Below are 26,198 nucleotides of genomic sequence, written 5' to 3'. Positions count from 1 at the left end.
CCTGGAATTTTTAGCCTTCTTGAATGGTTGTCCTCTTCCTTGATTACCAGCACTCCTTTTACCTTTGCTATTAGATTTCCCATTCCTCTGATTGCCATGAGAGGAATTTTGATCATCATCCCGGTGCGAGATCTTTCTATCAGGGCACTCCTTTGCGTAGTGACCTGGTTTATCGCAAATGTAACATCGTCCTTTTCTTTCACCCTTAGGTCCAACCTTTCTTTTTGATTTAGTCTCGGAATTATTTCTTTTATTAGCATGATAAGAAAAGGTAGCAGGATGACCTTTAGGCATGGGCATTTCTTTCTCTTCAACCCTTGTTTCTTCGTGAATGCATCTAGCCATTAATTTTGGGTTGTGTTATATTCTTTCCATGACTAGCCCACATAGTTAATCAGGGAGGTTAGAGGGGGGGCGGAGCACCTGCTTCGTTGTGCCAATTGTGTAGCGGGGGTAGTCACAGGGGGTTTGAGGTGTACCCATAACCCCACTTTATGGGGTCCGGGGCATCGCCCCAGAAAATTTTGGTTTTGGACCCTATGTTAGGTTGGGCAGACCCAACTATGGTTTTGTGCATGATTTTCACACATGTTTTTTGGACGCGATGGTTTTCAGTCCATGGTATTGGATGCTTCAGCATGTATAAATATGTATTATTACATTGAAAGGAACATAATGAAAAATCAAGCTGGTAGTCCCGATTTTGGGATCCAGGGGAAAATCTTTGTGTATATGTGTTTTATGTGTTATGCTCTCGCATTGTTTATTTTCTATGTTTTAGAATTCGTATGCAAGTAATTTCTGTATGGGGTTAAAACCTACAATTAATTCCTCTAAACCAGGAATTACATTATTGTTCATAAGAGTAGTCCTGAACATGTACCATTTGGATGGTAATCCTCCAAGAGTTGTGAGTGCCATTTCCTGATAAGTAATAGTCTCCCCAATAGATAGGAGATCGTTCTTGATCTCGGTGATCCTTAAGAAGTATGCTTGCATACTCTCATCTTTGGCCTTCTTAATTTCCTTCAGCTTATTTCTAAGAAACAAAACTTGATTTGCATCATTAACTTTAAATAAACTCACCAGTCTATCGTAGATTTCCTTGGAGGTGTTCAGATCGAAGATGTAGGCTACTGAGAACTTGTCGATAGAGTCCCAGATGATCTTCTTTGTTTTGACTTCGCCGTCTTTCCATTTGTTCCTTGCAGCAGCGGGTGCATTTGATGGAGGCTCAAAAATATTGCCTTTCACATGGTCCAACACTCCTTGATATTCTAAGGTTAGATTGATAGACATCATCCATCCGTGATAGTCAAACTTCTCACGGAGCTTGTCTTTGGTAGGGAAGAGTGTTAAGGACCCCATAGTTCTTTAGGATAGCCTTGCCAATCTTCTCTTCGGTGATTTCTATTGCTCTTTCTCAGGCTTTGTCTTCACCTCAGCTATGATACCATGTTAATTTATGGTATGTTCTATGCTTAGAGAAATTTACTTGTCTTTCTTATTATTATTCACAGATTAGCAATCACATGTGCATAAGTAAAGTGCAGATAGAACATTAAACGATCAACAGAAAACAAGCCAAGACAAGATACACAAAATGTGGCAGCTAGCCAGGGACAAACCCTAATATGGGGAAACCCTTTGATCAAATATTCTTTTATCTTCAATAATTCAGCAGAGAGAAACAGTACAAAAATATGATTTATATCAGCAGTAGCAAACCCTAGATCAACAGCATCAGCGTTAGCATCTTCATCATCAAAAATAGGGCAGTCGATATCTCGCAAACCAACCGTCGGATCGGCTTGATTCCACCACCAAAAAATGCGACCTTCAGAGGAGGTCCAGATGGACCTACAACGCAGTTCTAAGAAGGGAGTATTTTGGTCAACATTGGTCAAACTTTGGTTATGCAGTTGCAGCACTAAATTCTGCATCCTTCCTTCCACCTGTGTGAGAGAGAGTCACCTACTGCACAAGAGAGAAGAGACTCTTTACTGCGCTGGAGAGAGAGAGAGATGTGATGATTTGAGTGAGTCCAAATGAGGAAAGGTCCTCCTGTATTTATACACATCTGATGATAATTGAATAGATGCAAATGTTGGGATTTTTAGCCTACATGACTTGTTGGTAGGCTTGATAATTATTCCATAATCAAAATAAATTCATATCTCCATAAATACTTATCAGAATCAGATGATCTTTAGATCAATCCTACACCTCTCGATGAGAGGAGTCTAATAAAAATATTATCAGCCATGAATAATATGACCCACATGGAGTTTGGCCCTAGTTGCCAATTTTAACACTTGTGCCATCGATTTCTTGCACGTGGTCCTATAAGCCCATAGAACCACTGGTACACACAGGTCCCAATTAGTCCACTGCACACTGTGTACCTTGTTCAGCGCTTCACATACTTTGTTAAAGGCTTCTGCGTGGATAACCTTTGGTGCACTTGGTCTTTCCATACTCCGTGGTTCCAACTAGAGGGGTCCTTCATGCCATTGCCTCGCCCGTACATGCTTACTGACGGTGTCTCCCAATGCGAAGGATGTGTGCATCCGCGCAAGTTTCGTACCATATGCCTGTATCCATCTGGACAAGTGGGTGCATGGACCATTTTGTCTAGAAATCTTGTCTGTTAATCGCATCCGCAGCTTCCCAAACCATATGCGCATCATCCTCCTACATTTGCACCAATCCTCAAAGCTTCTTTGATGCGTACCCCACCACCTCCGGCCATAGCGTGCAGTACCCATTTCAAAGCTTCGAAACATTGCTGTTCCAACACTTCTCTTTCAAATTTTTTTAGGAGGTCATCCACCTCACTTGACCCATCATACCTAGATAGATCCCTTACCTCCATTGTTACACAGCACAACGATCTTGTCATCATGTTACAGTTTAGCGTGGTTACCTCGTGTAACCAGTTCTGCCATCATTCTATCTCCTCGTTAGAATCTGATGTGCAGGAGCATTCACCCTCCCGTGAGATTCATCCATCCGCAATTGGGTTTACCCAGTCTTTCTCTCGCGTGGTTATCTTGTAGATGCAGTCCAAGTCACCATCACTTTCGTAGTCATGCACTGGCTCTATGTAGCATGATCCTTCTGTAGGATCCAAAGGTACAACTACACACAGAGACCTTTTCTCAAAGATCATCTTGCGCTTCTTCATATTTATCACCCCATTCATGTCAGTGGCCCAATATATTCCTAATAGCGTAGGGTAAGGATTATTGTCATCAACAATCTCTATCACTTTGAAATCTGCTAGCGCACTTGCTCCTTCGATATCTACTATGATTCCCTGCATTCTCCTCATAGGTAGGATCTTTTGCTAGTTCTCCATTCATAGTTGGATAGGAGACCATTGCAGTGTAGGCCTTCCCATGCACTCCCAAGTCTGCTTTGGCAAGATGTTCGTGTCTGATCCTAGATCTAGAATCACTTGGTCCATCTCATATTCTCCAATCTATGTGGCCAATCTCATTTCCCTTCCCGTTCGTGTCGTGTGATTTCCGAGCTTATGGACTACACGTGGTTCTCCTCGCATGGTCCTAGCACATCTATTTATGAGTTCCTACAGCCCCTTTATAGCCTTGCTATCATGCAACAGCTTCATGCATGTTTCCAGGAACATTGTGAGCGTCAATGGGTCCATTTCTGGCTCCAGTTTGTCTTTACTTCCTAAAGTGGAGACATCAGCGAAGCTCTTCTTGGCTTCCATGAAGGTTTCATTAGCACGCTCCAAATAAAACTTTGGTTCCTTCATTGGAGCCTTGTGAACCCAAGTACTTTCTTCAAGCTACTTGCCTCTGTCATCCTCTGTCATAATTCCACTTTGCAGCACAATATTAACATTAGGGTCTTCCTTGCATGGCTCAGACCTCATCATTTGCAGGTTCTGAGTCGAGGGAGGTTGGAGTGCTCCTTTATCGCGCAGCTGCACTATTAGTGTGGGACAATCCTCCATCTCATGATCAAACAACATACAATACAAGCATGATGGCCATGTTGGATTTGTAGAATCGTGGGCATAATGTCCTGGCCCTCTACAATTGTAACATAACAACTATCCATGACCTCTTCCAGGCCCTCCTCCACCTCGGCCTCGTTCGTGCCATCCTTGCGTTCTGCTCAAGGGCCCACATTTCGGCCTAAACTCTATAGGTAGGAGTCTGATCCATCATTAGCTCATAACTTCTACAGGTGCGCTCATCATGTCCACTGATCTACAAAAATTACAGAACAACTGCTATGAATTATGCATGTACTTCTGCAATAAATTGTAGTTATCTATAGCATGCTTTCCTCCTATCTGAAAAATCGCACAACATAATGCAGGCATCGCATTGGGTCTTGCTTGTGCTTCCAGTCTCAATGGCATTAGTCCTCCTCCCACGAGGTAATTCATGAACACCAGGCAGTGGTCCTTGTCATGTCCCTGACCCTTGCACTTTATGCACCATACCTCGTCGCACACTTCTGGGCGATCCGTCCTGTCTTGTTTCAAACTTTTCATCTCTAGGCATAATTTTTTCAACTGCGTGTGAATTTGCTGAACCCCCAGGTTGGGATCCTGTATCTAGGTCTCGTGTAATCTCATCGTGACCTCCAAGGCCTCGGCCTAAGTTATTAGCCTCTGTTGTGACAACGCGTTCCTTAGATGTGGCGTTAACGATGCTACAAACCATTTGCGGTGTTGTCCATCCATCAACATCATGTTAGCTTCATGAATTGTGCACTTCAATCTTTGATCCAACTCCCAAGGGATCTCACCTAGTAGCATTGTGATTTCCTTGAACCCAATGATCAATTGTGCCTCTAACTTCGGCCTGCTAAATTCTTTGTTTAGTGTCGTTTGAATATCTATGATCCCCACATTCAGATTGTCATTAGAGTGCTTAATGTACCAGGTCAACGTGCGATCTTGCAGAGCGCTGACCAATGTCACTTTCTTTATATTGTCATCCGTAACTCCCCGTGCTTCCCATACAGCGTTTATCATGAACCAAAACTGGTTTGGATCTTCATTCCCTAAGCCCTTAAACACTGGAAACTTTATCCTGCTTGCCATATTGACTTGTGGTGGTGGCAGAGGTGGTATGGGCGAAGATGGGGGTGAAGACGGTGAAACTGGCGGTGGTGTGGGTGGGGGTGGTATGCGCGGAATCCTTTGTCTTATCAAATTGATTGCACTTCTTGGTGAGACCTTCACGAGTTCTTCCTCGTCCTCTTGTGGAGGTGAAATCAAGGGGCTAGTTTCTAGTTTTGTACTACCTTCGTTTATGTAGATTCTCCCACTTCGCGTAGCCCCAAACATCAATTTATTCACATAACCCATTTTTCACACAGTAGCATTTTAATCCAAGTGTTCAAAGATTTAACGTACTTACCTCACGGTCCTTTGAGGAAGCATCATTCTGCCTCGCTATAGCTGATTGAAGTATCTACCGTGAACTTAGTGATGAATCCTCCTATAATTTGATCGAGCCAGCGATCAACCACGCACGATCTTATCCTCCGATGCTTCCAATCTGCACACCAATTCTAGAGTCCACACAATAGGTATGTTGAGCTCGCACCTTCCTTAATTATCTGCTAGCTTCGCGATCCACTCGTATAGCTCATTAGGGAAAGATGCAAAGAAAATTTTGTGGATCTCTGTGTATAAGTAGCAGTCTAACCACTCTTCTTTTGATAGGTGCAGATTCCTATTCTCCTGGTCGTGAATTTGAGAATATTCCTATCCAACCAATATTCAATTCATTTCTTTATTGGATTCCAGTGATATGACATCAGACATCTCTATGCAAATCTCGGTCCCGGCAACAGAACCATTTGTTGGCTTGTTGGGGCCTGACCCAGGTTCGAAGTTAATTAGCCAAACAAATCCCTACACCACTAGACCTTTCAGCAACAACCCGCAGAGCATGGACTGAGGTCTCACCCGAAGTAGTATGGAGGGCTGCTGGATGTTGTTGGGAAAAGTATCCAATACGGAATGACCCTATCCCACTCTAAGGGTGATAGTACCTCAGCAAAAACCGAAGCAAAGCTATCTAAGATTTCTTCTTTATGAAAGTAAAATAGGGGAGAAAGGGATCCACTAACTGATGTCTTTCGCTAATGATTGATCCAATCTTCTCTCCTTGCTGCTTGCTCCCAGCTCCTTGCTCTTTCACTGGCCCAGCTACACAAAGATCCTGCAAAAAGGCAAGAGAGGGAAACTACAAGAAGCATACATTCATAATTGATTCAAGGATTAGAATAAATCAAATACACAAGTATAACAATACACCATTGAGACACATGCATATAGAAGAACCTCAAATGCTTTATTAATGGAAGAAGTAAAGTTCAGGAAGTGTTACAACCATAAGAGGCCCAATCCAGCAACACCTCCCAGCAGAAAGAAATCTCCTCTTCACCTCCTTCAAAGCAATCACCCAATAGCTCTAAACTCAAACCAACAACACTTCCTTACATTCACAATATTCCAGCCTCCCTAGACCTCATGAGAGAGCTCTATATATAGGAGTTTTGGAGAAAGGATGAGTCAGCTTGAGGCTGGCATGAAGCTGACTAGTGTCCTCTCCCACTTCAGTTATTCTTCAGTTCTTGAGTCCACTTGGAGATCCTTGCTTCCACTTGGAGTTTAAGAACCTCTTACTCATCACTAGGCGAATTCCCTGATCCAAGTGTCATTTTGGAGGCTTCCTGGGCATTGACACCTTGAGGAATGACTGTGCCACTTGTCCAAGTACGCTCAGCGCAGGTGGTCTTCTTTGCAGTTGACATTCAGCGCAGGTACAGAGAGGAGCAGTTGACATTCAGCATAGATGCTCAGTGGAGCGGTTGACATGATCCAGAATTTGCTTGTTTTTGAGTGTTTTCAGGTGGAGAACTGATATTCAGTGCTGTGGTTTGCTGACCTTGTTCCTCTAGGGGTAGGAACAACATATTTAGGGACTTTGGATCCTTGATATTATTGACATTTCATGCTTCATGCTGTAAGGCACAAAAATGTCTATAACAGTTGCCCCTTAAAGTATGAGGTCATTTATCGGGTGAAATGCTTTATCCGGAGGATCCGAAGTTCATTCAATCGCTGAGAGGTGACCTGTAATAAAATACAATACAACACATTATTTTTCATTCAGCTTTCATGATCTAGCTGAGGCGGGCATTCCCATGCTCAGCTTTATAAATTCATTTTGGTACATAGAACAGACGATCGTCTGATGGTAGACTGATAATTCTCTACTGAAATTATCATCCTTTGAGTAAGATGATCATCTGCTGCAATGATGTACACGACAAATGTCTTTATATCTCCTGAATATATATCGCAGCCCGGATGGATGAAACTAGATCCGGGGTCTTCAAACTCGTTCGATCTTCACTCTAAGTACAAGTCGATCCATGTGAGAACTGCGCTGAAGTCGAACATGGAAAGACATCGCTTGATTACCGGTCAATGATGTAAACCGTTAACAAGCACGAGAGGAATCACCGATAATGATAATGACCCTCAAGGTACTGCAGTACAATTCACTTGATGTGAATAAAGGACTTGGCGTCGAACACCACGCAAAATCTTCTGGTCGAAGGTCATTGATGTATACCTGTCGTCGGAAGTGAGAAAATTGCCAGTGAGGCATGCAAGCTTCAAAGTACTGAAGGGGTTGTTCCTAGATCAACTTCTTGGATAATGAGCTGAAGTCGACAAGAAGCGATCCGTCAAAGGAGGGCCTTAATGAATCCCACATCAGTGACACGGAATGGAGCTAATGATTTTAGTGGAGGTGAAAACAATCTGTGACATATGATTCAGGGTGGCGGTCATGAATGGATGAAGGATAATGTATGGTAGTGGATGGGACACGGTTGACTCTTTCTGAACGACATCTCTTGAACATATAACGACACTGATGCGATGGATCGGTAGCATTACCCCAAATGTGGATGGTTTGGCGAAGACCATGGTGATGAGACTGGTGAATGAAACAACCCAACCCGATGTGGTACGGAGGAAAAGTGTCATGTTCAAGAGCGACTTACTACCATTAAAGCTTTGATGTTCTCCCAATTTTTCCCCAGTCATTTCTGACCAGTACCTCTTTATTTTTGTCAAGCTTGAGGAGGATAACATATGCTTGTTCTATAACCTGCCCTTCGGGCAAGCCCATCGCTATGTTTTAACGAGCCTAGCGATAGGGAAACTCGTTCTCATCTAAAGACAAGTTTGTCGCTATTTAATCATTTTAACGAGTCTAACGACAAGGAAAACTCGGTCCTTTTCATTTTTAGAGAGTCTGAAAAGGTACAAAAAGTTAACTCCAAAATTCATTTTTCGTCATCTAATCCCTTAAGTCCGAAAAAGTATAAAACAATACAGAAGGGATGAGTTTTCGGTACTTTTAACGAGCCGAACAAAACAAGCGCTCGATCTTTTTGTGCAATAATCCCTCAGGTCCAAAAAGATTAAAATCTAGAGGAGGGATAGCTCTTCCGGTCGTTTAACGAGCTGGAAGGCCAAAACTCGGCGAACTTTTCATATTTTACGAGTCAGATGAAAAGAGCTCAAAGAAGACTCGTCTTTTGAGGAACGAGTGATGAACAGGGATAGCAACTGATTCCAGGTACAGGTTGGAATTTTCCAATCACGGCAGTGTCACGAGGATGGCTAGGTGAAATCACTCTTCGCAGCTGTTCCTCAAAATGGGTAAACAATCATATGGAGGTGAACGATCGGCCAAATGACGGTGGAGGTGACAGGTGCAAACACGACCAAGGCTTTTTATGGCTGATGAATTTACGATCACAATGGTTATTTACCGGTTCATTTTTTCTGGATGAGCTTGAACTCTAAGGGAAAGCCTGCTCACAATATTATGTTTATTTTTTAACGAGCATGAACTATGTGCTAAAACTGCTCGGATCTTGCATTTATTTTTTAACGAGCATGAACTATGTGCTAAAATTGCTCGATATACCAGTCATAAGATAAGAAATTTCCCCTGTGAGATCTCTATTTTTTAAGGAGTTTCATCTCACTGAGCTCTACTCCATATCTTTTCTTTATGCAACTTCGGAAACGACTAATCCCAAAAACAGATAAATAACCGCTCTTTGCTTGCAATCCAAAAGGTTTGCATGCCCCCAGGTATAAAATACAATTTCAAGGCTGCCCCTCCTCTCCCCCACCTCTGCTTTTCTTTGGGTGTTCACAGCTACTTGTCGTCTTGCCAGTCTAATGTTAACGATACTTGTCTTCTCGTCATTTTTAAGGGGTCTTACGCGGTACTTGTCTTCCCGTCGGCCCAACTTTTAACAGATCTTTTGCAAGATCGCAAGAGAACAGCTACTTGCGACAAGAGAAGAACACTACTCAAAGACAAAACATTTGCGTTATTGAAGGAGGCTTGCCTCTTTCTGGTTACCCAAAGATTGTTTTGTTAACTTCTTCAAATGAAAACATTTCCTCGGCACTGTCTACCTAAATAGACAATGGTGAATGAAAAGCGGATTATTCCACTCACATAACCTTGACAAAAGAATCTAGAACAACCCTCTCTCCTTTTCGGACGGGGTACGGACTAGTCATATTCTCCCGCGGAAATTCTACCTTATACCCGAGGTTTTCTCTGCCTAAAGCAGACCAGGATGCATGCCCCCTGGGTTCCAGTCCTATTTTTCCGAATCACTCGCACTCATCGGGAAGAAGGACTGGGGGTGGAGACATTTCTTGATTGAATAGACCATTCAGGGTTGGTATTTGACTATTTGCGATGCGTGATCCCGGAAATGAAAGTTGGTCTACGAGCTTGACCATTCTTCCTTCGTGTGGAAAACACATTACTCTAAAGAGTGAGGAGACTATTGCTCCCATGCAATATATATAGTCTCGTCCAAGGAGTAGGTTATAATCCAAGGGTCCTTGAACGACCATCACGTTCATTTGAACGGTCTTCCCTTTCAATGTAACAGGCACATTGGGGAGGATCCCTAATGGTCGACTGGTTCCTTTTTCGAAACCCGAGAGATTTCTTATCTCAGGCAAAAGCGCCGGGGAACCCAGTGCTTTCCAAGCAATAGAGGAAAGGATACTGACAGATGCCCCTTCATCAATGATAGTGCCAGCCATTACCATTCTGTAGATTTGGACTATGATTCTGAATGGTATACTGGCTGGCAACCGGGGTCTGCCTAGTTGATTCCAATCAAAGGATACAACCAGTTTGCTTGGTGGTGGAACCGAATATACGGCCGGATATGACCCTGACGATGTTCCTTCCTGCGATAAAGGAATGGGCACATTGCCCTGATGCTCATCAGAGTTTGTGTTGATGAAAAGAATCTGGATGGTGTCATCCTTATTCTCTTCAGTGAGGGTGTCATTTGAAGATGAGTCTTCAGTGACGGTGTCATTTGAAGATGAAACTTTTGAAGGGAGAACCGGGTCAACTGCCGTTTCGACCTTTGGACTTTCGTCCGGTCTGGATTCAGTAGGTTCATTTTCAGTGACTGACGCTTCAGCCGACCACTTGAGCGGGCCAGCTGTATTCTCAACCAACGAAGGACTTGGCACGAGTTTTTTGTATCCAGGAGGAAGTCTTAACGGTGAAACCGGACGATCTTCCAAAACTCTCTTCGCTTCGTCTAAGAAGGGACAACGGTGGATGGCGTGATCACCTTCACACAGTCTGCAGGGGAATCTTACTCCCCCTCTTTGTCTTGAACCTTCACTTTCGCTGGTTGACGGTAAGCATTCAACATGGCTATCAGAGGTTGATGCTCCCGAATCGTGCAAACGAGGGGACCAGTCCCTTAGTATCCGGGGAATACAGGGACAATCTCTATGGAAGTGGTCTCCTCTACATATGACACATGGCGATTTAGGCCCGGTCTGTGCTGTGTGTGGATTTTTGTCAGATGTCTTTTGCTTGCCCCCAGTCGCCTTAGGCTCCTTCTTCTTCTTCTCTCTCTTCTTCTTCTCCTTCTTCTCCATGGGAGCTTGGCTTTTGCCGGTTCTACCTTGCGAAGACGAGGGATTGGAGGAAGAGTTATAGGAAGTAGAAGGCTGGTGGGCAGCTCTAGACTGATCTAACTGTTGACTCGACTGTTCAGGAACCATGGTGTTCTGAACTACATTGGTTGAGAATAGCCAAATTGGCAGGCCAATTGTCAGTCCTGGAAGCGATAATGTGGCCATATGGGGCGCACCAACTTCTCCCCAAGAGGAGAAAGGACTAGGATTTCCATCATGGGGAATCCCTTGGTTGGGGCGTTCCATGTTCTCAACCTATAGATCAATGCAGGAATAGGAGGTGATTATGTTCCGTTTAAAATAAATTTTATAACGATGCTTTAGACACAACTTGCTTTTTCACTTTTTAAGAGTCGAGAAAAAGCTAAAGATGACTCTAGTCTCCTTCGATGTTTTAACGAGCCCGAAGTGACAAATGCTTGGATGGACTTTTTCAGTTATAGAGTTTGAAAAAGGCCAAAAGAAACTGCTCTGGAGATCTAGGCAGAGGGTGTGCCAAACCTTTCGCGAAACCACAGAATACATTTTACGGTACGGGTGGTCGATCTTCGTGAATGCTGTGTTCACTGCATCGCGATCAGTAGAGCGGCCGACACGGCTTCCTAAGGATAAAGGGTAAATGCCTATAGGGGTCTCCCAATATATACGCGACGGTACGTGGGAGCACAAGTCCATATTGATACTTATCGCTTCACCGTGGAGGAATCACCCAACCACTCAACGCTAAGACATCACGTTTAACGACGCCGGAACACGTCTCTAGCTTAGACCTCTATGTGTTTGCATTATGTTTCAAAGCGTTGTTATGTAAATTCAATTCATTTTAAGTTGATCTTGTTTAGCAGTTTGCCTTTATGGATCACCACGAGATGTATAATACAACTTCCTAAATGCAGTCTAAGATGATAAGCAAGCTTTTCAATCTTTCAACTTTGAAAATCTTAACTACTGAGGGAAAAGAAAGACATCATCTTTTCACACAGATCATAGAGCACACACTAATGCACTTTCTCCTAAATCAACATGCAAACTGTCAAAATGCACATGCACAATGCAGGTATTTCTTTTCTCTTTCTTAATGTTGATGTATTACAAAAAGAAAGATGTTGTATAATTTTGAATTCAATTTCAAGTGAAAGCAAACAAGCTTGTCCAAAATCAAAAGACACCTTAAGATTTACTTGTTTCAACACTAGAAATACATAAATTCAAACCATATGACGAAAGCAAAAGCTCAATCAGCTATGAACAGCAAACAAACTAACTCTTAAGATCAATATGACACTTATCACAGGTCTAGATCTAAGAGGCCACAACAAGACTAGTTCGCTTTTCGTTATGGGAAACTGTAAATGATGTAAGAAATACACAAAGAACAATCACAGTTTCTTTATACAACCGAGGCAGAATAGTGGCAAGGAAATTTGGTTTTAGATAGGTACATTGACTGATAACAGGCTGCAAAAACAAGGATGAAAACAGGGCAAGAAACAGCAGGGAACCCCAGTAGCACAAGGCAAGACTGGTTCAGCGCAGGTAGTACACTGTCAATTTGACATTCAACGCAGGTAGCCCCTTCGGGAACTGTGCTGAAATGCAGACTGCCTTCACAGTGCCTGCACTGAAGAGAGAAACTTGCGTTTCTCTTGGTTTCCGGGTCACAGATTGCTAAAAAATTCACAGTTTTTGGCCAAATCAGAAGCTATCAATCAAGTACACACTAAAGGGTAATTAGGAGGATGAAAAGCTATCACTAAGAGCTGGAGTCCTTGTGGATCAGCTCTTCAAATCGTAAACATGCCCAGAAACTGAGCTAGAGTAGCTGCCCTCTACTTCGCATTTGAAAGATCCAAATGTAGTTCGATTCGGTACTCCCTGTGTTTAGGAAATGAATAGCAAAAACACAAGCAACCAACAAGATACGTTCCCCAGTGGAGTCGCCAATTTGTTGTTGGGAAAAGTATCCAATACGGAATGACCCTATCCCACTCTAAGGGTGATAGTACCTCAGCAACAACCGAAGCAAAGCTATCTAAGATTTCTTCTTTATGAAAGTAAAATAGGGGAGAAAGGGATCCACTAACCGATGTCTTTCGCTAATGATTGATCCAATCTTCTCTCCTTGCTGCTTGCTCCCAGCTCCTTGCTCTTTCACTGGCCCAGCTACACAAAGATCCTGCAAAAAGGCAAGAGAGGGAAACTACAAGAAGCATACATTCATAATTGATTCAAGGATTAGAATAAATCAAATACACAAGTATAACAATACACCATTGAGACACATGCATATAGAAGAACCTCAAATGCTTTATTAATGGAAGAAGTAAAGTTCAGGAAGTGTTACAACCATAAGAGGCCCAATCCAGCAACACCTCCCAGCAGAAAGAAATCTCCTCTTCACCTCCTTCAAAGCAATCACCTAATAGCTCTAAACTCAAACCAACAGCACTTCCTTACATTCACAATATTCCAGCCTCCCTAGACCTCATGAGAGAGCTCTATATATAGGAGTTTTGGAGAAAGGATGAGTCAGCTTGAGGCTGGCATGAAGCTGACTAGTGTCCTCTCCCACTTCAGTTATTCTTTAGTTCTTGAGTCCACTTGGAGATCCTTGCTTCCACTTGGAGTTTAAGAACCTCTTACTCATCACTAGGCGAATTCCCTGATCCAAGTGTCATTTTGGAAGCTTCCTGGGCATTGACACCTTGAGGAATGACTGTGCCACTTGTCCAAGTACGCTCAGCGCAGGTGGTCTTCTTTGCAGTTGACATTCAGCGCAAGTACAGAGAGGAGCAATTGACATTCAGCGCAGATGCTCAGTGGAGCAGTTGACATGATCCAGAATTTGCTTGTTTTTGAGTGTTTTCAGGTGGAGAACTGATATTCAGTGCTGTGGTTTGCTGACCTTGTTCCTCTAGGGGTAGGAACAACATATTTAGGGACTTTGGATCCTTGATATTATTGACATTTCATTCTTCATGCTGTAAGGCACAAAAATGTCTATAACACTGGAACTAGGTTTCTATACGCTTGAGATGTCTAAGAGGTTGAATTGGTCCAACTACTAGTCCCTTCGCACATATTACTTTGCACACTTCCCTGTCCCTCGTGCCCTGATATAGTTGCCTTCGTGCAACCCTTCCCAGGGGCTATGGAGCTTCCGCACTACTGGAGCAGTGCTCTAGGTTATTTCCGTAAGTCCCAACATAGATCTTACTTATCTTCCTACACCAGTTAGTTATCTTCACGTAAATGGATGCCTTACGTTATATTTCATTATACAACACATTCATATGAGTTTGTGCAACAAATAAACAGTACACTTGCAATTTATACCCAATAATACATTAAACAAGAACAGATACACAGAAATATGATAAAACTTCTCTTTATTGATGTTTCCAACGGTTACGGACTCGTCCTACCCTGCGCACTCAGCTGTAGGAGTCCGCGCACTCAGTTGCATACTAATAGGCCTTTGCACACTCAACTATAGAGCCTTCTCCTACTTTATGACCCAAGACACACTTTACACTTCAACTCAATCTCCTAGACTCATCATCCTTCTATTCTATTCGCTATCTTTTACACTTAGAGCCTCGCTATATTTATACAATCCCATGGTTTGCGGACCATGGGTGGATCGTTCAAGCCAACATTACATTACAAAAAATAAGGGCGGACAACCCTATGACTCTATTATGACTTCGCGCTCTGCGCCCACAAATCGTGGAGTCTTTACAATGGACTTGGTCAAAACTTGGGCTTTAAGCCCCAAAACATGCCTTAGGGGGATTCCATGCCCAACAGGTGCCTTCTAGTAGGGAGTCTTGGCTCCCAACTCAAGATAAACTTGTACTTTCACTTGCTTGGCTGCCTTCTGGTGCACATGATTTGGCTTGTTTTGCAATCTCACTTGCTTGGCTTCCTTCTAGTACTCCTAATTTGGCTGTTTGCACCTTCACTTGCTTGGCTACCTTCTAGTACTCCTGATTTGGTTGTTTGCACCTTCACTCACTTGGCTACCTTCTAAAAGGGGGATTGTTTGTAATTTCACTTGATGGAGGGATACTCGAATGGAGGGGCAGTAAATGAGGAGGATTTACCTCCTGTAATTCCTCTCCCTTGTCCCATTCGAGTTTTTACCAAGGTCTTTACCATAGTTCCTTGCTTTTATCTTTTATCCCTGCATTTTCCTTGATTTTATCGTTTATTCCTGCATTACATGCACATTAGACCACAAAGAAAAATATCCAACTCTACTCATCTCATAATTAAAATATAATCAAAAGTATGCAATAAGTTGTGAGAATAGTTGGTTTGACCAAGCTAGGAGGTGAATTAAGGTCAACTAAGGCCCATATAATTACTCAATGATGAGGCTCATCATCACCCCCTACTGAAAGTGTTGCTCATCCTCTCAGCAACTTAGTGGATCTGGTAGCCTCTCTGACATCTCATTCTTCTGTTGTGGACTCTATGTCTTGTTTATTGAAGCCTGCTTTCCTTTCTACTTATTCCCACTAATATTCTCTGGTCTTCAAGCTATGTGGCAGTGTTTTCCATCTCCTTATGCAGGCATGTATATTATCATTTCTTAGCAGCCTAAACATGTCCTCAAAATGTGAAATTGCTTTCCCTTGAGTAGCAATATATCGAGGTGTCAACTGAGGATTATTTACTATTAGATTATGGGTGCTGATTAGGGCCATGGGATTTGAATTTCCAGCTGCTTCTCTATCCCTGAAGCCACTTAGCTCTTTTGTTTGTTACTACTCTTTCTTGTTCTCAAATGTAAAGGGGTTTGCCTCCTTCTTTTCCTTTTTTGCTTGACTAGTGTGCTAAGAACAGTGATGGAAGTTGCTGCCTTCTACTCAGGGACCTCTAGAGACACCCTAGGTGACTCCTCCTTTTGTTCTTCCCCTTCTGTTTCAGTGCCTTCTTCCTCTATGTTTTTTCTTTCTCATCTCTATCAGTTTCTTGCTTTATCTCCTCCTCTATTTTAATGCCTTCTTTCTCTTCTGTTTCAGCATCATCCTTTGTACTAGTTTCTTCTTCATCCATCTTATCTAGCTCTGTATCTTCTTCTTCTTGTTTTGCCTCCTCCTTACTAACAGAAGGACTAACATCATAGATGAGGGTTTTGATGTTATCCTCTACTAGTAAGTCTAGGAATACTCATGCTATAGGGATCTTGAGGTTTTGGAGGGAATCCTCAATGAAGATTTTGGTCAACCCCTGGTGAACTAGCTATTGGGAATTTACTGTCTTTTCTTTGCGATTGGAGTCCATGAGTGATTGCATCAGAAAAAAGGGTATGCTAAGTCTTTGGTGAACTGGTGTTTCTACCCCAAAACTTGATTCTTCAAGATCTCTAAAATGGTAGCTATAAATGACACTGTATCTACCCTCACATGAGATATACTTGATGAGCATCTTGCTTATGAGGCTTGGGGAGGAAATAAGAAAATCCCTTGAGAAAAAAAACAGAGTTTCCTATGTATGTAATCCACTAGCTTTCTAGAGGAAACTGGCCACCTTTTTACTTACAAACCAACTACCTCTTAACCTTTACAACTTTTGATCAAATGATGCATATGATTGAGTGAGTAGGATACTTACCTATGGCCTTAATGCCACATTATAGTTGTCAAAGATCATAGGTGTTGTTGATGGTCATTCTTCTTCCTCCTCTGTTGTTTGTTGATGGTTTCTTCACTGCAGATCGGATGTTGTTGCTGCTACTGTATGGTCATCTTTCTTCCTTATTTGTTTTCTATTGATGGTGTCTGTGACTGGAGATCTGATACTACTAAATGGATAGAGGGAGTAGGAGTGTGTGTGGATGTAGAGATGATGGTAATGGATGAGGTGAGGGGTCCTGTAGAAAACACAATTTTCACCCGAATTGGAGAAATGAAGTGAAAAACAATGGAATTTATGGAGGGATGCATGGTAAGGAGTGGAGGAGATGAACATATGTGAGGCAGGGTTCCCTTTGGATCTTCTCTTTGCTCCTTGATTGTCTTTCTCATCCTCCTACAAATAACAATTATGTGTTTTTTATTTTTATTTTATTATATATATATAGATATAGATATATATATATTTTAAAACACCTAGGTTGCCTCAAAGAGGTTTTCACCCTAGATATTTGCCCTAGGCACCTCAAGGAAGGTTTTCACCCAGGGATCTTTTTCTTTCCATTTTTCTCATCCTTGGGCTGCCTCATGGAGGTTTTCACCTGAATCCTTATTCTATTTTCTTTCTTTTTCAGTGACCTGATGAGGGAGGAGCTGAAACTTGCTCCACCATCATCATTGTCTTATTGACACTGTCAGTTAACTATTGTTTAGATAAAGGCCTCTTGTACATTTTTAATCTGTGTCCATTAACTAGTAATGGAATGGCTTCTTCATCTATAGTTCTGATCTGCATTGAACCATTGTCATGGAATATTTCCACCACATAAGGTCCGAGCCATCTTGTCCTTAGCTTGCCCTTGAAGTCTTTATACCTGGAGTCATATAACAATGCCCAGTCTCCTTCTTGAAATTTCTTCTCCTTAATATGCTTTTCATTCCAGATTTTCCTCTGAAGCTGAACTATCTCTGTATGGAGGAGGGCCTGCATTCTGAATTCATCCAAGCCATTCAAATGGAACAATCTTTCCTTTTGTGCATGACTGAGATCCAAATCTAGTCGGGCTACCATCCTCAATGTATTATATTCATATTCAACGGACAACAAAGCCTTTTTCCCATATACCAGCTCATAGGGTGTAAATCTAGTGGTGGTCTTCCATGTCGTATTATAGGCCCAAGTGGCCTCAACTAGTCTTTTTGCCCAATATTTTCTATTGCTAATCACTACGTTAGTTAGGATGTTCTCCAGTGCTCTGTTGGTCACCTCCACTTGCCCATTCGCTTGTAGATGATATGGAGTGGACGTCCTATGGTTGATTTTGTGATTCTTCAGTAGTTCTTCAATCATGCTAGAGGTAAACTAGCTGCGTTGGTCTATGACTAGCTCTCTAGGGTACCCAAATTTGTAGAATATATTCTCCCTTAGGAACTCAACCACCTTCTCTTATGTTGCTGCCTTTGGTTTCAGCCCACTTAGTCAAGTAATCAGTGCACACAATAATGTGTTGTTTTTTCTTTGAAGGAGGATTGATAGGCCCAATGAAGTCCATGCCCTACTTGTCAAATGGCTCGAAAGTCACTTGAGGTTGTAGGGGCATTTCATCTCTTTGATTAGGCTTTCCCATCCTTTGGCACCGACCACACTAACTAATGTACTTCTTCACACCTTGGTGAAGAGTAGGCCAATAATAGCCTCCTTGCATCACTTTGAATGTTGTCCTCTTTGCTGCAAAGTGACCTCCACAAGGCCCATCATGACAAGCCAGAAGGATGTCAAAAGCTTCCTCTTCCCTGACACACCTTCTCAAGATCTGATCTGGGCCAAGTTTGAACAGATTGTGCCCAATTGAGGTGAAGGGGGAACTTTTCTTGATTATCTTTCTCTTTTCTCTAGAGGGCAAGTTTGGTGGGAACTATGTTGATACCAAATAGTTTGTTATATCAACAAACCATGGGGAGAGCACTGAAATAGCAAACAAATTCTCGTCTATTAAATAATCATCCACCATTCCTTTTTCACCTACAGCCAGATTCATCCTAGATAGAAAGTCAGCAACAACATTGTCCTTACCAGGCTTATCAACAATAGTTAGATCAAACCGTTGTAATAAAAGTAACCATCTTATGATTCTAGCATTTACATCTGGTTTGTTCATTAAATATTTAATTGCAGCATGATCAATATGCACAAATGTATGATAGCCTGTAATGTAATGCCTAAACTTGTTCAATGAATGCACAATAACCAAGAGTTCTTTTTCAATCACAGTATAATTTAACTCAACCTTTGACAGGTTTTTACTGGTAAAATAGATGGTGTAGGGAAATTTCTCCTCTACCTGACCTAAGGCTGCTCCTATGGATTTGTGTGAGGCATCAGCATGAATATGAAAAGGGAGGGCCCAGTTTGGGCCTCTGAGAATTGGTGCAGTGGTTAACTTCCCCTTTAGAATGTCTAAGGCCTCTTGATAGCTCTTTGACCATATAAATTCAAAATCTTTGGCCAACAACCCAAACAAAGGAGAGGCCAACTTGCTGAAGTCCTTTATGAACCTTCTGTAGTATCTAGCTAACCCTAAGAAACTCCTGACATCTCTCTGCTTTTGTGGAGGTGGGACCCTTTGGATGATGGCTATTTTGTTTGGGTCCACCTGTAGTCCTTACTGAGATATGGAATGACCTAGCACAGTCCCTTCAGTCATTAAGAATTCACATTTTTCTGGACTGAGAGACAAGTTCATTTCAATGCATTTGTGTAATACTTTGCCTAGGTTAGCTAGGGCTTCTTGAAAATCATAACCATAAGGTGTAAAATCATCCATATAGATCTCTATAGCATTATGTACTAATTCAACAAAAATACTCAAGACTTCTCTCTGGAAAGTGGCAGGAGCATTACATAAGCCAAAAGGAAGGACCCTATAGGCAAAAGTATCCCAAGGACAGGTGAATGTGGTTTTCTCCTAGTCTTCCGAGTGGATTTGGATTTGGTTGTACTCACTGAATCCATCTAGGAAAGAAAAAAGCTTCTTCCCTACCAAGCCATCTAGCACTTGATCAATGAAGGGTAGGGGAAAATGATCCTTCTTTGTGGCTTTGTTCAACTCCCTATAATCGACACAAATCCTCCACTTACCATTCTTCTTGGGAACTAACACTAAAGGAGAGACCCACTCACTGTCAGATATAGGGTAAATGAACCTTGCATCTAACAGTTTTTGCAGTTCTTTTTTGACTATGTCTTTAAGGGCTGGATTCATTCTCCTTTGTGGTTGCCTAACTAGCTTGCAACCTTCCTTGATGTATATGTGGTGAGTACACACTGAGGGGTGTACTCCCTTCATTTCCTTGTAGCTCCAAGCGAAGGCTTCTAGGTTTTCTTTCAACAGATTGCATAGCTTTTCCTCTTCAAGAGCAAACAGAGGTGGGTTGATTTTCAAAGTTTTATCTAGGCCAAATTCTATGGTTTTAACTCAGATTGGGTTGGAATCAGCCAAGCATAAGTCAATTTGATGATTGTTTAGTGTTTCCTTTACTTCTTCTTCTAATGGTAATGAACTAGCAGTTGGACTTTGGAGCAGGTGTTCAATTAAGTCATCATCCTCTTGTTGTCCTCCTCCTATGATTGTTTCCAAAGCATAAAGTTGGGCATAATAAAGCTCATCTTCTTCCTCCTCCTCCAATCATAAAGGTAAATCATGTTCTAGGGAGGGTTGAGCAGGAGGGTATAAGACTAACTGTTTGGACATATGCCAATTTTTTATGGTCATATTCCTAGCTCTGCAGCTAATGTAGGCTTCAGTTGTGGCCAACCATGGCCTATCAAGGATGAGAGGGTAACCAGTGAGCTTAGCCTTAGGCTGGAGAACTAGGAAATCTGCAAGGTACTTCCAGGAGTCAATGGAGACTAGCACATCCTCCATAATTCCCTCATGGCTGACTGTGGAACGGTCTGTAAGTTGCAGAACTATTGTGGTCTTCCTTAATGACCCTTGGAGGTTAAGCTTGAGCATGGTGTCCTTGGTCATCACATTAATGGCAGCCCCAAGAACAATAAGAGTGTGTGGGACAATGGTTCCATTGATGTGCACATCTACTACAGGGCTTCGAGGGTCTAAGTATTTTGGACATATTACTTGCCCCAACATTAAGTCAGATAACTGCCCAGTGACATTAATGGTAGGGGAATCCATTTTTCTTCTTCCTAGATGCTTGAAGCACTTCTATTTAATCAACTTATTGTAGATAGGAACATCTTTAATTTCCTGGAGAAGGGGGATCTTTACACATAGATTCTTTAATTCTCCTAGAAGTTCAGTTTCTTCTGGGGTAGGCTGGAGTGGTTGGGCTAATATTTTAGGAAAGGGTGGATTTTCTTTAAGGTTTCTTTCCTCTCTTTCTTCCTCAACCTCCCTATGTGGAGAGGGAGGTTGGTAATCTGGGAGAACTCTCCTAGATCTTAGGTTGATCTCCTAGATTTCTACAACATAAGCTTGGTATGATGTCTCTCCACTGTTTCCTTGTTAAGCATGCCTATTGTTTGGGTTTGGATTTGGCTGGGCAAGCATCTTGGGTTTCTTAGGTGGAGCAGAGTGCAAGAGTTGTGGTTAGGTAGGTGGTGGAGTCAATAGGGCTCTAACATTGTTGAATTGGGGCCTCCACCCTTGGTGTGGGGTATTCCACTGATGTTGTAGTTAAATGTAAGGCTGAAATGACTGGCTGGCTAGCTGGGAATGATACTGAGGTGCATAGGACCAAGGAGGGGGTGTATACTAGGAAGGATGAGCAGGGGGTCCCTAAGAAGGTATATTTGTGGTTCGGTTGGGTTTGTAATATGCATGGGATGATCCTTGCATACCCTACTAGTATGATCTAGGACTAGGAGGTCTCATTTGGTTGATGTAGCAAAGCTACTCAGTGACCCCTTCAGATCCTTGATATACAAATTTGAGTCCAGGTAAAGAAGGGCACTTGTCTGTGGAGTGGTTTTCTTCACAGACTGAGCAAATCTCAATACAGTTCAATGGGAATTCATTCCTAGGATGCCTCCTGGTGCATCTAGGACAAAATATGGCCAAGGCTCTCTCTACTTCCTCTTGCTTCCTTTTGGTATTCATGGTATTCAATTATAAGGCAAGGGTTTTCAACATCTCACTTTTAAAGTCCTCCAACATATTTCCAATTTCACCCTTGATGGATGAGTTGGAAGATGATGTACTGGCCATAGGTTGACTACTCCTACCCTTTTTCCTGGTTGCCCTAGAATGGTTTCTAAAGACAGTCTTGATATCCTCATAGGGTAGTTGGTAGATATCTCCTCCTGCTAACAAATGTAAGGTATCTAGGATATCCTCCCTTACTCCTCTAAGTAGGACCAGCTTCAGTGACTCAGGGTCAAGTGTGCACCTGGACCTTTTGTAACTGAGTTGGAATCTTTCTTCATAGTCTTCTAAGGATTCATCCTGGCCTATGGTCATCCTAAAAATCTCTTCTTTAGTGTCCTTTGACCTACAGTAGTCCCTATATTTTTTGTTAAAGGTCTGTTGCATTTGAGCCCATGTTATGATGTTATCTCCAGGTAAACCCATGAACCAGTGCAATGCTGCATCCTTGAGGGTAGATGGAAACTAATTTTTTCTCATCCTCTGTATAGTCATAGGTTCGACATATAACAACAAACTCAAATAGGAAAGTGTCAGGGTCCTCTGTGGTCAAGCCATGGAAATGAGGTAGAGCGGAGGGGCTTATATTCTTGATTCTAGTGTCCCCATTGGTTTCCCTAATGGGGAAGGCATCCTCAATTATCTCTCTATCTCATCTGTCATCTTAGTTTTCAGCCATTGGTTCAGTAGGAATGGTTTCTTCCTCTTCTTCTTCCCGTATAGGTTCTTTAGATATGTCAGGTTGCTCACCTAAAGGTTATTCCAATTCACAGTCACTAAAGAAGATAGAAGGTTGACTATTGGATGTAGTGGGGGTATTTGGCAAGAATTTTCCTAAATTATCCCTATTCCTACGAGACATGAAATGAAACATTTTGGGTTGGTTTCTATAAGATTTTCTTTAAAGCTGGAAAGTACTCTACAGAAAGGAAATTTCTGATTAAATGAAAGACTACTAACGGAATGGAAAATACTTGCAGAATTAAATTGTCAATTGAATGGACAGAAAGAAAACTACTTGCATAATGAAATTGCTTAATTGAATGAAAAACTACTAACAAAAAGGAAACTACTTGCTAAATTGAAATTGCTAATAGCAGAATGGAAGGGAAAGTAGATAAATGAGAAATGAAAGAAAGAAACTAGATTACTTTTGTAGAAATAAACTAATGGAAGAAAATTGAAGACTAGAAGTAAAAGAAAATAAAGTTAGAGACTAGAAATAGAAGAAGGAGTATAAATTCACATCCAACTCTGACACCTCCCCAACAACGGTGCCAAAAAGTGATGAGCCTAGGTATTGAAGCAAGAATGCTGCAACTCCTAGGGCTGCCAGATTTACTTATCAACCTGGGGTTCGTACAAACTTAGAGGTAACAGTGCTATATGGAGAAGTAGAAGTGAAGGTTCTACCTGTTGTCACTGCTCATCTGGCAAGATACCCTAGGGGTTCCAAGCCAGACTTATATAGGGTCAAAAGAAGCTTAATTTTGATGGAAGAAGAGAAAATCTATTCTAAGGGAGAGCAACTCTACTGCAATAATGAAGAAAATAATCATGTAATGCTAAACTCACACCAGACCCCAGCTAACCAATTAAACAACTATGCTAAGCAGAATTACTAGATTAATCACTAATATAATACTAATTCTCTAAGTTATAGAAGTAAAAGCATCAAAACTAGACTAAGGGGTAAGAAAAGGAAACTAAGCTAAGTCTATGTTTAAGTGGAAGAGGAGTTGGAGATCAATATTTGTCAAAAGAGGAAGTAATGAGAAACAGTGCATAAGAGTTGTTGGATTAGGCGGGTGAAAGGTAAATGAACGACTAATATCGGATCGCAAGAGGGTACGTTGATAGATGGGCGAATAGGGTTAACTAACAGGATGAACAGTGGAGATTATGTCGCGGCGATTGAGTGAATAGATGAACGAACAGGGTTAATAGGAGATGGAAGGCTGAGATTATATCGCGGAGGCTAAGTTTGGAGATGGACAAACAAGATTAATCGGCAGATGGATGGTGGAGATTAGTTCTCAGGCAAAAGAAACGTGTAGAAATGGTAGCGGGTTTGCGGAGGTGGTAAGTTTTATTTCTCGTGCCCTCAAAACCATAAGATGTATTTTGAGATTTCACGTGATTAGCCTTACTGAGAGACATGTAGCAAGATAAAACCACTTTTCTTGCATGCTCCCGGTTGGATAGTGGTCATGCAAGTGTCTGCGCGAGATTGTGCGACAGTCATTGGATTATGCGGGGCTGATCAACGGTGGAGATCGGCCAAGCTAGTTGACGATCAGGTGAAGCGTCAGCCATCAGATCAAGAGATAGATTGATGGTGGAGATTAAAGGAGGAGAAGAAAATGTTCAGAAATGACAGAGCGAGTTTAGAGGATGGTAAGTTGTCTATCGCGCATCGTCAAATCTATAAGTAGTTTTCTAAAATTTTATGCGATTAGCCTCCCTAGGGGACACATAGCATAGGGAAACCACTCTTATCACGTGCCCTCGGGCAGATAACTATCAGACAGAAATTCACGAAATATCGCGCGATAGCTGTCGGATTTGGCAAGGTAGATCAACGGTGGAGATTTTACCGAGCTAGTTAGTGAGCGGGTGCACGATGGCCGTTGGATCAGATAAGGCAGATTGACGATGGGGATTTAAATTGCATAAATTCAGCGTTGAAAATGAATTGGGTGGTGATTGGTCGGGTTTTGCTGTGTAAGGTAATCTACGAGTAAAAACCGTTTAAACATGAATTAACTGCTTCCGCTTAAGTATTTCATGCTGAGGGAGAATGAAAGGGATATGAGGGAGATCAAATAACAAGAAGAGAGTGAAGGAGTAGATGATCATGAAAGGAACAGAGTAACAATGCAATGAACCCAATGACTGCATTAAACAACAAACTCCCTATGAAAACCAAAACCTCGTGTTTTTGGGGTTGCTGCAGGGTTTCTTCCTCATGTCATGGTCCCAAAGGGAGGAGGTGAGGCTGAGACACCTCTGGGAAACCTTATGGATCTTTTCTTTGCTAACCTACTAATTAAATGAAAGCATAAATGAAGCAAACTGAAACACAACTAATCTACTCTACACTACTGTAATGCGACTACAACTATTTAAGCAAATGAACAGTTAAACAATAAACCTCTGTAATGGAAATGCAACTACTTAAACAAATAACTAGTTAAACCATGAATCATCTACTATATACTGTGGTGATGCAAATGCAACTACTTAAGCAAATAAACAACTAAACCATGAAGCTATGCTAGCACTGTAATGGAAATGAATTATTGAAGCAAATAAATAGGAAACCATGAATCTATACTACTGTTGTAATGAAAATCTAATTAAGAAAATGAATAGGAAATAGGAATCTATGCTAGCATAACAATACAATAAAGAGGAGCTTTGGCTGGTAGGGTCGGGCCCTAACCCAAGATCTTCAGCCCTCAAAGTTAGCTCAGTGCTGGCTCAAAACAAAACTCATCTTCATTATAAATAAAAAATTATTTCAAGACTTGCAGCTTGAAAACAAAGAGTTCTACAGTGAGAAGTCCGAATTCTTGCTAACTCTTGGTAACTATTGGTAACTAAAAAAACTGAGGTCCTAAGCCTCTCTACTTATACATCTGAAGTCTCCAACGACTTCCTTCAAAATTAGGGAGGCACAACTCCCAATTCAATGATAAACTCGTGCTTTCCCTTTCACTAGCTCGACTGCCTTCTAGTAGGGAGGCTTGGCTCCCAACTCAAGATAAAATCGTACTTTCACTTGCTTGGTTGCCTTCTAGTACACATGATTTGGCTTGTTTTTCACTCTCACTTGCTTGGCTGCCTTCTAGTACTCCTAATTTGGCTGTTTGCACCTTCACTTGCTTGGCTGCCTTCTAGAAGGGGGGTTGTTTGTACTTTCAGTTGATGGAGGGATACTCGAATGGAGGGGTAGTAAATGAGGAGGATTTACCTCCTATAATTCCTCTCCCTTGTCCCATTCAATTTTTTACCAAGGTCTTTACCATAGTTCCTTGCTTTTATCTTTTATCCCTGCATTTTCCTTACTTTTGTCCTTTATTCCTACATTACATGCACATTAGACCACAAAGCAAAATATCCAACTCTACTCATCTTATAAACAAAATATAATCAAAAGTATGCAATAAGTTGTGGGAATAGTTGGTTTGACTAAGCTAGGAGGTGAATTAAGGTCAATTAAGGCCCATATAATTACTCAGTGATGAGGCTCATTAGTTATCAGTGCAGTACTTAATGTACCATGTTAGTGCGCATTCCTGTAAAGAAGTAACCAATGTATCT

The sequence above is a fragment of the Pinus tabuliformis genome, chromosome X, assembly GCF_031772625.1.
Source record: "Pinus tabuliformis cultivar Carrire ecotype Pingquan chromosome X, CPIR1, whole genome shotgun sequence".
Classification (NCBI taxonomy): Eukaryota; Viridiplantae; Streptophyta; class Pinopsida; order Pinales; family Pinaceae; genus Pinus; species Pinus tabuliformis.
Note: the sequence above shows the minus strand (reverse complement) of the source record.